Below are 16,510 nucleotides of genomic sequence, written 5' to 3'. Positions count from 1 at the left end.
AGATCACAAGCAGGCAGAGAGGCAGGCTTACCACCCCCTCCCCCCACCCCAAGCAGAGAGCCTAATGCGGGGCTCAATCCCAGGACCCTGGGATCATGACCTGACCCAAAGGCAGAGGCTTTAACCCACTAAGCTACCCAGGTGCCCCCTCTGTTCATTTTTTAATTTCATTTTTTAATTTGGTTTTTTAGTTATTGAGTTGTGTGTGGGTTCTTTTTAACTATTTTGAATATTAACTCCTTACTGGATATATGACTTAGAAATATCTCCTCCCTCTATACTATTTTTGCCATATACTTCCTGTCTATAAATGACTTGAACTTTTAAAGTATTTGAAATGCGTAAGCAAAGTGTCTGCTAAAACACTTAACTTCTAGATGTATCTACAAGTATAAAATGTTTCAAACTTACTATAACTGTTCTTTTTGTAAATAAATTGTATGGTTTGGGATTTGATTGCTTAAACTTTATAACATAGGAGTTTTACATAATCTAATTTAGTTATTTCTGCTGAAGAGTACAGTTTTATTTCTGGAAAATATTAAAGTATGCTTTTAAATGTTCTTTTACCTCTACATGGAAGGTGTCACATTTTCTTTTTAACTACTAAAATGTCTTTGCAAGCAGTAACAGTAAGAGTGTATCAATATTTAAGATAAAAGGCAAAGTAATTTATTCGGTGTAATTACTTGCATTTTCAGGAGTCTAAAATTTAATGTAAATATTTTCTAGATGTTTTCCTTTAGAAGCTTAAACTTTGGAATATGTTCTGATATATTCTGTTTTATATTATCTTTACCAAAAGGACATTATAGACTTGATGTAATACTGTTATAAAATGTTTTTTATTATATTATCATATAGACAATTGCAACTTAATATACTATAAGACTAATTCTTTCTTTGTCCCTAGACTGCATCGACCAGACATTCTTTTCTTAAACCAATGTGAAATTTCCAGATCATCTGTAAACCTACAACTTTAATAGGATAGAAGACTACTAAAAGCAGAAGACAAATTAGTGAAGAAAAGATAGATCTTCAAAATTGAATGGCAGGATGGTTTATGCTTAAAAGCCATTTCTGTTCATTCTCTTAAATATTTAAATTTCATTTGTTTTGCACATTCGCGTATGTGCCCATGTAAAAGATTTGCGTATACTTGAAAGAAACTATAAAGTTGTAGCAGTCAAGTCCAGTTAATCAGTGTTTGATCTAATTGAAAGGGGTGAGTGAGAAACAGTCTTCCAGCATGTAAATGCCATTGACTTCTGACCTGACATTTAGTATAATAAAAATGAAATTATTAACCATGTCAAATGCTTTAGTTTCTGGCTCCTAGATTCATCTAGTAACTCTACACATGAAACGCCCTTTATATAGTTTTTTGAAAACTGCTGTGCTGATTATAGAAAAGCTTTGTCAGATTTTTGAACATGATATTTACATTATTATTTAGCAAACTCCTTCTGTAAATAACCATGCATAAATTACTTTCTGCATTGTTTTCTTAGAAACTGTGTCTGGATATCTTTTCAATTAATTTAAAATTAAGTGAACTTAATATATAGAGAAAATCTGAATGTTAAAGATAGTTTGTTTTAGGACAGATTTTAAGAAGATATGGGTATTCCACATGTCCTTTAAGAGAACATCTTTTTGTTGTTTTCTTTTTAAGGAACATGTCAGGTTTAGGGATTCTCAGTCGAGAAGCTTGGTTTTAAAGATTGCCATCTTAGAGAGTCTTGCAGGAAGAGATTGTATTAGATATTATATTTATTTCATTTAAGACACTTTTGAAAATTAATTTTCTGAATAAGATATTCTCATTTGCATTTGTCTTTTAAAAAGCCAATAAAAGTATCTTTCAATTTTCATTGTAATAATTTTTTCTTTAGATGTTTAGTTTGTTAAATGAAACAAATCAGAACTTGTACTAATAGCTTCTTGCTTTATGATTGTAGAATTAACATAAAATCATATCTTGAATTAAGATATGCAAAATAATCTGTTTTCAAGTTACAGAAATGTGTCTGTGGAATATGGGAGTGTGGTGTGTGTGTGTGTGTGTGTGTGGCAAGAGTATGTGTGTATGTGACCATTACTACAACTGGAATCTACATTCACAAGCTACTACATTTTGCAAATCATTTTATGTCTCATCTGTTTTCTTTTCAGTTCTCTTTTTGTTTTTGAATGCCAACATTAAAAATGATGGGAATTACATCATCTTTTAAACTTAAAAATCATTTAATACAGCTATAGAGAACATATAAAATTTGTTGTTTTTTTATAATTAGATACTCACTACTACTAAAAGATACATCTAAAACTATTCAGGGACATTTTTCCATTTCTGAAAAAATAAATTATGCTTTATAACTTCTTTTGTATTTCTCTGTATTTTCTGATTTATTTCATTGTCTTTGATAAATAAAACATGCAGTTTTGTTTTGCTAATTGAGCCTCCTATTTTTTTGTTTTCTCTCACTCATTCTCCTTCCTTACATAGAATTTTTGTTGTTTAATGAAGTACCTCTGTATCCCTTGAAGTCAAACTAGCATGGGGGTAAAGAAAAAATATTTAGTTGCCTGATTTGGAAGTTAAAATTAGAATGTACTTAAAAGAAATGGAATCTCATGCTAGATTTCTTCTCTATCTCATACTAAGTTGCTGTCGACCTATACTTCATTTTTGTGATAACTTTTAAGTGAAATTAAGCTATTATATATGGTAATTATAGATTACTAGATGAGCTATCACATCACTTTACAAAATTTATTATTTTAGTTTTTGTGGTGTGTATCCTTGGTTTCTGAATATGGATGTGTCACTTTTGATCCAATATCAAAAACTTCACGCTTTGTTTTGATTTTTCTCCCCCCCCCCTTAAATCAAGTGTGCATGTTACCTGATCTCCTATAATTGGTACAATTCAGTGGTAGCCTTAAATCTCATCATCCAGTCAGGGGCATAGAATATTATTTTTAAAACTTTAACATTCTCTTCCAGACCTATCAAATTCTACATACTTTCTTCATTCCCTGTGAGCTTGGATAAAAGAGCTGCTATTGTGTTTGGGGGATGCTAAACCGTCTTTGCACTCTGTCTTAAAGTTTGCAAATCAGAATCTTTGATAGGGTGTCTAAATAGTTTTTGAAAGAATATGACCTGGGGCTTGGAAGTTAATGCAGATATTTATTAAATTATTTTTATTACATTTGAATAAGCTAGTTAGGGCTAGGAGAATCCATTTTTATGTATTTACATGAAATCAACTGAACTTAAGGTAAAAATACATTTTTCTGTATAGTGTGTTGAGGCTTGAAATTAGAAATTTAAAATTAAAAGGCAAATCTTAATTATACTCGGTTAAAATAAAAATTTCTCTTTAATAGAAAAAATACTAATCTCTAGCCTTTTGAGTCTATAAGTTATCTCCCATGCCTTTGGGGTGGTTCAGAAATTTTAACCTGTTAAGACAATAATCACTAATACTCTAGCAGAACCACCCACAACAGGGGAAAGTGAAATCCAAAAAGCCCAGCTGGAGAAAAAAATTAGGGTTTTTTAATTTAACATTTTTCTTTTCAACTGGTCTGTAGTCCCCCAAAGCACAAAAGTAACGAGAGTGCATCTGATCCTGTTATTTAACTGGAATGACGTATGTCCTTAGTTTGTCCTCAGCCCTGATTATTTCTGTTTTCTCAGCTTAAATAGTGCCTCCTCTCTCGAAAGTGTCCTAACTTAGAGAATAAATTACATGATCACCCTATGTATAACTCTGTTACTGAGAAGTGACTGCCTAAACCCACTGCCCTTTGAGAAAAGGAACTGGAGTATTAGGTCAGAAGCTAATTACTGTCACAGCCTTTCCTAGTCAACCCATTTGTCTGGCCTGTAGAATATGCGTAGTTTTTTGTTTGTCTTTTTAAATAGAAGTTGTATTGGAATGATTTCCAGCTTATGGTAAACAGTAAACGATGAGCTTTTATATTTTAAAACTGCTGTTAAATGTTATTTTAATTGTTTACTCTTCAAATAGTCATATGAAATGTTAGTGTATTATTTTTAAAATCTCCTTCTTGATAAAGTTCAACTGTTAGATGATAATGTGCCAATTACTATTATAGGAATGTCCTTGCCCATATATAAAACGTGCTGACATGTGTTTTGCTTATTAATAAAGTTCTATAGATGTGGAAATGTGAAACTGTGCATCCTTTTGAAAATCAGTGTTAGAGTCACAACATATCGCCATCCGAGCCTCACAAAATGTTTAAATGGTAGATCTCATTTGAGATGAAAACAACTGGCATGGAATTAAGTTAGAGTATGGAACAATATTAAACTTGCCACAGTAATTTGAACGTTAGGAGATGGTTGGAGTTTAATACATGCCAAAAAATCAGCCTTGTGGAAATTTATGTTCATTGCTACTTTGCAGAATGTCAGTGGTAATACGGGCTTGTATTTTCTTTTGGGACATAAGACCTACAATGCAAAAACTACAGATTATTTAGAAGACAATCAAAAACCTCATTCCATACGTGATAAAGTTTTCAAAAAATGTTTATTTTGAACTCAGAATGTTTGGTTGTTTTAACCTTTCTTTGTTTTTTTCCCCCAAATTTTATTTATTTGTCAGAGAGAGCAGCAGGCAGAGGGAGAAGCCGGCTCCTGGAGCCCGATGCAGGACTCATCCCAGGACCCTGGGATCATGACCTGAACCGAAGGCAGATGCTTAACTGACAGAGCCACCCACGGCACCCTTAACTTTTCTTTCTTGATATTTTCAGCTTAGCTTTCATTCTTCTATTTTTGTTTTGAGAGATTGAGCTTCTAAAACTCACTTGATTTTCATGAAAACCATAAAAAAAAAAATCCAGTAGCTAAATAGAGTATTACTTTTTTAAAAAAGATTATTTCAGAGAGAGAGTCGAGAGGGGCAGAGAAGTGGAGAGAATGTCAAGCAGACTCCTCACTGAGCGCAGAGCCCAGTGCCGGGCTCGATCTCACCACCCTGAGATCATGACTTGAGCTGAAACTAAGAGTCAGACGCTCAATGGACTGAGTCACCCAGGTTCCCCTCGAGTATTCCTTTTGCAGCAGTTGAGGTTATGGAAGGCCAAAATCATACACTTCTGGTTCTCAGAAACTTAGAGGTGGCTTCTCTATCTCTCACACTTGGAAGAAGAGTCACTGTATTACTTTCCTGCTCCCATTTGTGTTTGTTTTCCTTAGGTCAACATTTTACCTTCAGCGACACAAGAAGGGATATAGGTTATCCTTAACAGCATAACTTCTTTTAGCTTTACCAGAAACATAGCAAAATTAGCAAGTAAAACAGTAGTTTAACCAAAGCTCAGATGAAATCTGGAGGAACCTCTGCACACAGATTATGAAAAATAGCAGATAACCTTGTTGGAAAGTATAAGCTCTTCAGAGATTCAAGAACAGTACTTGTACGTAAATCCCTAGTGTGGAAATAAATTTATCATTCCTTTCCCATCAAACTTAGTTTCTCAGCCGTCTGAATTGCTGCATGTTGGTGATTTGGTTTGCCTAGGCAATTGATGGGATTTGGACTCTAAAATTTTTAGTTTTCATCTTATTCAGAGATAAGACCTCAAGACTTTTTTTTTTTTAATTAAGTAGGCTCCACGCCCAACTTGAGGCTTGAACTCCTGACCCTAAAATTAAAGAGTCGCATGCTCTACCAACTGAACCAGCCAGACACCCCAAGACATAAAAACCCTTAACTGCTAGTAAGCATTGATGATGGAGTAAGTGTGAATTATCGCTTCCTAAATCCAGGTTTTAAGATGACCAGCAGACTGTGGAAAACAGGATCTGTTCATTCAGAGTTACAGACTTCTAGAAGATAAAGGGAGTCCAATTTAAGGAGCCATTTCCTTAATCTAGTGGGATTTCCAGGGATGAATTTTTTTTTTTTTTTTTTTTTTTTACTTATTATTTTTATTTGTTTTAGAGAGGGAGGGTAGGGGCGGAGGGAGAGAGAGAATCCCAAGCAGGCTCTATCTATGCCCAGCATGGAGCCCTTAGGGCTCAGTCCCACAATCCTGAGATCATGACCCCAGCTAAAATCAAGTCAAAATCAAGAGGTGGACACATAACTGAGCCACTCAGGGGCCCCTCCAGGGATGAACTCTTGATTGAAGGATTCTTCAGACCTCTTCTTTAGAGCTGGGGTTCTTATTCAAAATGGTGCCTTATAATCAACTGGAAGTTTGAGGGAAATTAACATTCTAGCTTCCATTACAGAGGGTCCAGTGCAATACACCTGTCCTGTAAGGGCACATTTCCTTCCCTAGTTTGAAGTTCTGGAATTTCGGTCTGGTAGGAATCCACTCCTTTTCTTTCTCATCATTGTGTGCTCTCTGTAGCTATCTCCTTGTACCTCGCTGATGGAGAGGTACAGTGTTAGGCTCAATGTATCAGACTTCTTTCAGGGAAAGGGAAAGTCACATAAAATAGATCCTAAAGAGTTAATGAGCATTTTTTGAGTTCTTTATAACCTCTTCGAATAGAGCATTTCTGGTTTTCAGGCCTTTATCCACACAACCTGGCTTCGCAGAGCAGTGTGGGAGTGTTGGAACAGAATAGAAGTGTTGGTGGTTTTCTCCATAATCCTGTAAAGTGAGCAGAATTGGATTAATATTCACATAGTTGATTTTTCCTGCCTCAAGAAATGTAATTCATTCTACTAGCACCTACCTCCCTTCCTCTCTTGTTGAGGAACCTCTGGATTATTAAGAGAAGCAGCTTTATGCAACAGAAAGACTGGGTTTTGGAGCCAGGCTAACTAACCCTGAACTCCAGTGTCAACTTCCATGCAGGCACAAACAATTTCCTTAACCAAAGCCTCAGTTTCCTCACCCGTTTGTTGGAAGCGCAGTATGTTGGGAAAGTTAGGTGAGAGATATACAGAAGGAAGAGGCATTCTGACTGCTTTGCTCACTGTGTTCCCTGACCAGACTGCCGTGTCAGAAGATGCCTCAAGGATTTGAAATCAGCCCTTGCCTGATGTGGACCTTGCACTGGCCGAGAAGGGTGCTTATAACAGTATCATGCTGACCTAGTGTTGGTTCCTCATACCTTCTCTGCAGCAAGTGGAGTCAAAGCAAAAGTACCTTAGGTGACAACTGATTTTAAGGGACACAGTCATGCAAAGGGGAAGGGAGTTGCCTGTTTGACAAGCAGTAAAACACTCCAGCTGGTGGGGTGGTAGCTCACACAGACCTTTCCAGGCCAAAGTGTGGAGGCCCCAAAACCAGTCCCTCAGAGCTTCACTGAATTGGGATGATGTTACTTCTTACAGGTACCCCCCACTCTTTGAAAGTTCATGGTATGCCACTTCACTTTCATGAGAAACCTACATTGGTTCTTGTTTCCGTGAACCGGAAGAAATTCAAAGAAGATTTTTGCTTTAATGAAGAAAGGTGAAAAGCAAAAATAGCATTCAGTGTTTGTTTTGCTGTGAGCTATTACAGGGGCAGTGGGCACTCCTAGCTTCTTCCCCTGACCTACCCTTAAGCATCGAGCCTGGAGCTCTGAGCTACATCTGTGAGCATCTGTGTCTTAACCTGATTTGTGCATTTGTTAGCAAGATGTGTCCTAAGGTGTCAGAAAAGCCCGAGAGAGATGATTTGGGGGACCTAGGAATGCTCAGAAATAAGTGGTAATAAATTTAATGATAATTGCTTTCATATAGATCCGTGGTAATCGCTTCTTCACTTTGTACGCTTTGGCTGGCGAAGGTTTTGTAGCAATGCCCTGCTTCCAGAGAGCGGGAGAAACCTGTAATTGGTGCCGCACCGCTGTTCCTCAGGGAGCCAGTGCTCTGAAATCCTGGTTGAGAAGTGATCAGAAAACAGTTTATAGACAGGTTGTTTCTGATTCCAGGAATTCAAGGACTCATCGGCTTTCTTTTATTGTGGGTTCTTAATCCTGAATTTATTTTCAATAATGTCTTTTACCTTGGAAGGGAAATACTTAGATGGGAATTAGGTCTCCTAGACTCTACCCTGATAATTGGGGTCAACTAAAAATTTTTGAGTACCTGGGATGACCGGGTGGCTCAGTTGTTAAGTGTCTGCCTTTGGCTCAGATCATGATACCGGGGTCCTGGGATCAAGCCTCACATCGGGCTCCCTGCTCAGCAGGAAGCCTGCTTCTCCCTCTCCCACTCCTCCTGCTTGTGTTCCCTCTCTCTCTGTCTCTCTCTCTTTCAACTAAATAAATCTTTAAAGAAAATTCTTTTTTGAGTGCCAAAGGGATGGTGTGTTGCCTTCACAGGTCAGTCACCCACCCTATTCATTTTTCCACCTTCTTCAAAATGAGCTTAAATATCATCTCTTTGGGGAAGGTCCATTCTCTCTCATCCTCTCAGTCTGACCCAGTCCTCTTGGTTTTCATGGCCCCGTGTATTCTTCCTGTCGAGGCACACAGGACTCTGCATTATTATTACTGACTGCAGTAATCATAACTGCAGTCAGTTATGATTAACAGAGGATAGTATCATTACTATCCTCAGTTGCAGATACTAAATCGTACCCAACTTTGTACGCCTCCCCAACACTCAGTACAGCTCAGTCCATTGGAGGGGTGGACGGGATGGCTGCTACCACCAGGCTGTGGATGCACCACGAGACCTACAATGCCTTCTGCCATTTAACTCAGAGTGAAATGGAGGGAGATCTATACTCAGAAAAATGTGCTAATGTGAGGTGGGGACAGAAATCCCCGGTCCAAACACTTGATCTCAGGGAGAACCTGAACACCCTTCACTGCAGAGGTGACACCGGAACTAGAGCTTATAGAGAACAGAGAAGTGGGCAGGTATGTTTAAATGTATCACCAACCTGTCGTATTTGACCATCTCTTGCACGAGGCTCTGCCATTCTCGATCCTTCTCGAAAGGAAGGAACCATTCTTCCGGTTCTCATGGGGCTTCATCGGAGCCTCTCTATTAGCCAACCATGTTCTGCTGTGTGGCACGGTCATTAGCATTCATGCCTTCTCACTTCTGCTCGAGGCTAGGATCCATGCCTGGCATGACTACAGAGCTTTTAGTGGACGTGGCGCTTGAAAACTCAAGCCCTAGGTTTTACGCTTGTCTCTGTGAACCATCACTTAGCCACCGCAGGTACTACAGACCTCAGAAGTTAACGAGGTGCAGGCACCCTCTTCTCCAAATACATGGCACAAGAAGTATATAGAAGAAATCGTGCTCTCTCTCTCGTATCTTCCAATCTTTTTCTCCCTCTCCGGAAGTAACCACTGTTAACTATTTATGATATACTCTTACAGACTTTTTCCACATAGTTTTTTTTTACTAGGATGGCTCTGTTCTCTGTGATGTCAGCAGAATTTCTGGTTTCATCTAAAGGTGAGCTGATCCCAGGTACATCATATCTCAGGTACAATGTCTGAGACAATGTGCCTTTTTTGCTGTATTCCAGGAGGCAGCTCTAAGAGGAGATGACTGCTTCTTCCTGAAATGCACTTTGTTTGTAATAAACCAGGGCTTTTCTTCTTGATTCTTTAGTCTCTACCTGAGGGATGGCTTGTGGCTTCTGGGCCTATGAGAACTGGGCTAGTCCAGGATCTGATATTTGTGGCATTTAGAAGCCCTGCTTTCTGATCTTCTGATAGGTCTATTTTTGGCAAGAATTTCTCTGGTACTGGTTTATTCAGAGGAAAGCGGTCGGGGTTGACAAGACTATCCAGGATGGGTAGGTTTAGGGAAGACCAAAATGATTCTAGGTTTAAAATTAATTTCCCTTGTTTCAGGACCAAAATTGTGTTCCAGGATGTGGCAGTCACTGTTCTCTGGCTAAACCAACAGACATTTATAGCCCCTCCTCTCTGCCCCAATTCTTCCTTACTTGAACTAAAGGGTGACATCTGGAGCTGAAGCAACTATCTTGTGCCACTGAGGCAACAAAGCAGGAAGGAAGGAGGAGCCTTGATTTTGCTGACATCACGGAGCACTGCATGAGTCTTGGACCTGCCTACCTTTTAACTTTCTGCTCACTGAGAAAAATAATTTCTTAGTTATTGTCAGTAAGGTTTCTGTTACTGATATTTAAGAACAAGTCAAACTGATACACAGCTATAATCGTCCATTTCCCCAAAGCCATCCATTTCCCCAGAAAAGCTGCTCAGGTCATCAGAAACCACCAACATGAAAAAAGAGTCATAAGACTTACCTGCCCACAGGGGTCACTGACCATCCAGGCTCCTTGTACTTGGTTTGCGGATTGTCCATCAACTCAGTGGTTTTACTGGATTTACATGTACTTTACTCATGCCTTCATTCTCTTTTTTTCTCCTGTTGGGAGTCCCATGGGGTGACTAACTTCCCAACAACTGCTTCCAGAAATGGCCTTAGTGAAAATGTCAGCAGCCACAATTCAACCACTATCCCCAAGATCATTGGATGCCACCCACACTACCCATCAACAAAACTTTGCGAGGGGAAGCGGGTGCCATATTCCAATTACTGCTTGGTAAAACAGCAAATGAGAATGGCCCACGTGCGAAAGGACACTCCGTTTTGGAATGATCCAGCTTTCAAATGTATGATACTGGTTTGTATTTCCAGAAATGAAACGAAGTCTGATTCTTCAGAGCCAAGGAGGTTTCTAGGTAGAGACCCTAATGCTTAACGGGCCCCAAAACACTCACTGTCTCTCACCTGCCCTGAGTTCTGCCCTCAGTGTAGTACAGGACGAATGACTCAGAGGTTCATTGGCGTCCATACCAGCGAAGCTTGCACAGACACTTCCCTAAAAATGTGTTTGCAGTGATTACAGCTTTGAGCATTGCTTTGCCCATCCCCTTAATGTTAGTCAGAAATACAGATTTTCTCACTCCAAACTATTCCCCAGAAAAAAATCATTTTCTCAGAGAAGAGTTAAAGGATATGTAATAATTCCTATAGAAATAAGACTTCAGTTTCCAGATTCTGACATTGATTGCTCAACTCTGTGTAGCAGAACACAGAAGAAATGTAGGAAAAAAGATCCGGGACTCTGTACACCTACTTGTTCATAGTGATTATTTCTTCCCCTCTCTCCTCTTTGTTTCTGCCTCCCTTACCTCCTACCCTTTCTCCCTTTTCCCCTCCTCCCCCTTTACCATTTCTTTGCTAACACAAACCTAGTTTATCGTTGTCTGAAGTCAAGAGAAAAGGCCAAATATAAAAAATTCTGAAAGAGAAATTACTTGTAATGTGAGCTCCATTCTGTGTGTTAACTTCAGTCATTTGTTTACATCTGACAAACTTCTGGGTCCTCAGATTCTAGGAAAAATGTTTCTAGGAATGCTAATATTTTACAATTTGTGAGCTAGAGGTTTTTTAATCTTTAATTTTTTTTAAAAGGTGTACTGTACTGTTGGAAGATGGGGGGACATTCCTCCACCACCTTTGATGTTTCTTCCATGTGGACGAAATGTAATTAGTGTAACTCCTGACCTCCCTCTTTATTAGCTCTTCCTCTGGGGAGTAATTTATTTGATGGGTAAATTTCAAATGTAAATACTTAGGTATGTTCTGCTCAGACTCTCTTCTTCCTCTGGGGAGCTAGCAGCTCACAGGAGTTCCAGTTGTGCTCTGTTCTTCAGGGCAAGGTCTGCTCTGCCCCTGTGCGAGGGAGGAAGTCTAACACGAGCTGGGTAGGGTATATCTGCCTAATTCTTGAGTTCATTTAACTAAACTATGCCCTCAAATCTAGTTTTATCAGCATAGATATTCCACATAGATTTTTTTACTGGGATGGCCTTATCTTCTGTGATGTCAGTAGAACTTCTGGTTTCATCTAAAGGTGAGCTGATCCCAGGTACATTGTATCTCAGGTACAACATCTGAGACAATGTACCTTTTTCTCTATATTCCAGGAGGCAGCTCTCAGAGGAGATAACTTTTATCAGCAAAGATATTAAATCTGTGTGACATAAAATAAAATGAATACTTTATTTTATTTTTAAAAATATTATTTGTTTATTTATTTGCCAGAGACAGGGAGAGCGGCAGGCAGAGGAAAAAGCAGGCTCCCCACTGAGCAAGGAGCTCAATGCAGAACTCGATCCCAGGACCCTGGGGTCATGACCTAAGCCGAAGGCAGATGCTTAACCAACTGAGCTACCCAGGTATCCCTAAAGTTAATATTTTAATTTCTCCACATGCCACTTTTTTTGTTTTATAGCTTACATATTTAAGGTGGGAAAGAGAAATGCTTTACTGGGCTCATCAGAAACAACATACGTCCCATGAGACTAGCTGTTGACTAGATGGCTCATTAGCCATCTTCGATATTCAAGACTTAAGTGCAAGACTATCTGAATTCTTATATTTGAAGTCATTTATTCATTTGCTGCCTTTTTAATTTGCTGCCTATTTTATTTTATTCTCAAATTTTCACTTAAATTCTAGGTAGTTAACATATGGTGTAATATTGGTTTCTGGAGTAGAATTTAGTGATTCATACCTTATATAACACCCAGTGCACATCATAACAAGTGTACTTTTTAAGAAGTCTTTTTAGAGGAGGGTTTTGGACAGATGCAGCAGACAAAATCAGTAAGGGCATACTGAACTCAACACCATTGATCAATGGCATATAATTGGCTTCTATAGGACTACTTCATCCAACAACAGAACACACATTATTCTCAAGCTCACATGGACCATTCACCAAAACAGTCCACTTTCTGGGCCACAGGGTACACTTTAACAATTTAAAAGAATAGAAATCACACTATGTCTGCTCTCAGATCACAGTGGAACTAAATAGATATGAGTAACAGAAAGATAACTGGAAAGTCCCCAAATGGGAAGATTTAAATAACATACTTCTAAACATATAGGTCAAATAAAAAATCTCAAGAGAAAATTTTAAGTATTTAGAACTAAATGAAAATGAAAGCACAACTTACCACATTTGTAGTGAAAGCAGTGCTTAGAGGGAAATTTATGACAATACACATATTAGAAAAGAAGAAAGAGCTAAAATCAATAATTTTAAGTTTCTAGCTTATGAAACTGAAAAAGAAGAGTGAATTAAACCCAAATTACATGGAGGAGATAATAAGAATTAAAGTAGAAATCAATGATACTGGGAAAAGGAAATCAATTCAGAGAATCAATGAAACCAAAAGCTAGTTCTTTGAAAAGATTAACAAAATTGATAAGTGTATAGCCAGGCTAAGAAAAAAAGAGGACACAAATTACTAATATCAGAAAAGAAAGAGAGTCATTATTAAAAATCCCAAGGACAGGGGCGCCTGGGTGGCTCAGTGGGTTAAAGCCTCTGCCTTCGGCTCAGATCTTGATCCCCAAGTCCTGGGATCGAGCCCCGCATCAGGTTCTCTGCTCAGCAGGGAGCCTGCTTCCTCCTCTCTCTCTGCCTGCTTCTCTGCCTGCTTGTGATCTCCGTCTCTCTAGTAAATAAATAAAATCTTAAAAAAAAAAATCCCAAGGACATTAGAAAGATAATAAAGTAATACAATGAATAGCCCTGTATCCTCAAATTTGATGACTTACATAAAATAAACCAATTCCTTAAAAAACACAATTCGCCAAAACTCACACAAGAAGGAATAGATGATATGACTAGGCCCATATGTATTAAATAAATCAATAATTAATAACTTCCCAAAAAAGAAAGCACCAAGCCAGGTGTGTTCACTGGAGAATTCTACCAAACATCTCAAGAAGAAGTTGTACCAATTCTCTATAATTTCTTTCAGAAGATAGAAACCAAAGGAATACTTCCCAACTCATTTTATGAGGCCAGCATTACCCTAATACCAAAGACATTATAAGAAAAGAAAACCACAGGCCAGTATCTTCTGTGACCATAGGCATTAATATCCTCAACAAAATATTAGCAAATCAATTCCAACAGTGCGTAAAATTCAAAAATCACTTAATGTAATCCATTACATCAACAACTTAAAATGAAGAATCACATAAATATATCAATAGATGAAGACAAAACATTTGGCAAAATTCATAATCCATTCATGATAACACTCAGAGTAGATTAGGAATAGAGGGGAAATTCCTCAACTTGATAGTTTCCAAAAACCTACAGCTAACATCATCCTTAATGGTGAAAACTCCAAATTTTCCCACAAAGACCAGGTACAAAGCAAGGATTTCCCCTTTCACCACCTCTTTTCAACAAAGTCCATGCTAATGTAGTCATGCAAGAAAAGGAAATAAAAGGTATATACATAGGGAAGGAAGAAATAAAACTGCCTTTTTTCCACAGTGGAGATGAATGAATAAAGAAATTCCTGGAACTGATAAGAAATTATAGCAAGGTTAAAGGATACAAGGTTATTAAAGGGATACAAGGTTAATAAAAGGATAAAGGTTAATAAAAAAAATTGCTTTCTCTTATATCAGCATTGAACAAGTGGAATTTGAAATTAAAAACACAATACTATTCACATTAACACCTCTCCAAAATGAAATAAGTATAAATTGAACAAAATATGAAGAGGATCTATGAAGAAAATTATAAACCCGGTGAATAAAATTCAAGAACTAAACAAATGAAGAGATAGGGTATTTTCATAGATAGGAAGACTCAATATTGTTAAGATGTCAGTTCTTTCCAATTTGATCTATAGATTTAATGCAATCCCAATAAAAATCCCAGCAAGTTATTTTGTGGATGTCAACAGTCTGATTCTAAAGTTTATAAGGAGAGGCAAAAGAGCCAGAATAGCCAATACAGTATTGAAGGAGAAGACCGAAGTTGGAGAACTGACCTGACCTGACTTCATGATTTACTACAAAGCTACAGAAATCAAATCAAAATCAGTGTGGTCTTGGTGAAAGAAGAGACCAATAGATCAATGGAACAGAATCGAGAGCCCAGAAATAGACCTAAATAAATACTATCAACTGATCTCTGGACAGAGGAGCAAAGGTAGTCTTTTCAACAAGTGGTGTTGGAACAACCAGCCATCCACATGCAAAAAAAAAAAAAAAAAAAAAAAATTCTAGACGAAGACCTTACACTCTTCACAAGAAGTAACTCAAAATGGGTGATAGACCTAAAAGTAAAATGCAAAACTATAAAAATCTTAAAAGGTAACGCAGAAGACAACTTGGATAACCTCAGGTATCATAATGACTGTTCCAAAATACAACACCAAGTCCATGAAAGGAATAATTGATGAGCTGTACTTCATGAAAACTAGAAACGTCTTCTCTGTGAAAGACCAGAGAATGAGAAGACAAGTTCACAGAATGGGATAACATATTTATAAGAGACATACCTGATAAAGGACTACAATTCAGAATATATAAGGAACTCTTAAAATTCAACAATAAGAAAGCAAACAACCTGAATTAAAAAAAAAGTCTAAATAAATAAATAAAAGGCCAAAGAGAGATTGACATCTTACCAAAGAAGAATAATACAGATGGCAAATAAGCATATAGAAAATTATTCCACATCCTGTGTCATCCAGGGAAATTCAAATTAAAACCACAATGAAATACCACTATAGACCTATTAGTGTGGTCAAAATCTGAAACACTGACACCACCAAATTCTGATAGGGCTGTGGAACACCAGAAATTCTCATTCATTGCTGGTTAGAAAGCAGAATGGTACAGTCACCTTGAAAGATGGTTTGGCAGTTTCTTACTAAGCTAAACATCCTCTTACTCCAGAATCCAGCAATGGCATTCCTTGGTATTTATCTAAAGGAGCTGGAAACTCATGTCCACACCAAAACCTGCACACATATGTTTATAGCAGCTTATTCATAATTGCTAAAACTTGAAAGTGACCAAGATGTGCTTCAGTAGGTGAATGAATAAATCAACTGTGGAATATTCAGTGTAAAAAAAAGAGGATTTTGCTTTTTGCCGGATTGAACAGGTATCACTGGGATTGTACAGAGAAGGCTCAGAAAATATTAGATTTATCCTCTTAAAAATAAGCTATTGTCCCCTCCAATAAGTTAACTATTTTCTTGGTTGTATGATTTTTGTACCATCATTTGGATTGAGGACTCCCAATAGTATCTTCCACAGTGCCCATTTTCAGTTGGTTATTGATGCCAGACATGTTCTATCATGTCCTTGTGGGCAGTTGCATGATGTAGCAAAAAGAAATCTGAGCTGGTATCTATCTTGTTTGAACTTCTGTAGCTGTTGGACCTTCTTTTAGAAAATGCTTACCACCACCCCCCCCAAATGTGCTTTGGTTATTTCTGGCTTTAACTTGTCTCCTTTGATGACCTGTTGGCAACAGTTGGCCCGTTGCAGCTTCTTTGGTTTTTTTGTATTCCCATTGTGTTCTTCTGAATTTCAGCAGTTACGTTGAAAAACAGAGACGGAAGTGAGCAAAGGAACATGGCAGGAAGCTAGGAGGGAGAGAGGAAGGAGAGAAGGCAAACATGTAGATGAGATCTGGGGCCTTCTTCAGGGTTGCACGACCCTGAAGAAGGCACATG

The 16,510-nt window shown here is 37.8% G+C and overlaps 1 protein-coding gene across 1 annotated transcript in view; it reads left to right on the top strand.

Moving 5' to 3' along the window:
- NDFIP2 (Nedd4 family interacting protein 2) overlaps window positions 1–2,007 on the top strand; it is a 64,711-nt gene extending 62,704 nt beyond the window's left edge. Inside the window, exon 8 of the mRNA XM_032314556.1 lies at window positions 914–2,007. The gene's annotated coding sequence lies outside the window, so the exon portion shown is untranslated. The remainder of the gene's footprint in view (window positions 1–913) is intronic.
- The last annotated feature ends 14,503 nt before the right edge of the window (window positions 2,008–16,510 follow it).

This window comes from Mustela erminea, chromosome 15, assembly GCF_009829155.1.
Source record: "Mustela erminea isolate mMusErm1 chromosome 15, mMusErm1.Pri, whole genome shotgun sequence".
Lineage (NCBI taxonomy): Eukaryota > Metazoa > Chordata > Mammalia > Carnivora > Mustelidae > Mustela > Mustela erminea.
This window is presented reverse-complemented; position numbering and strand designations above follow the sequence as displayed.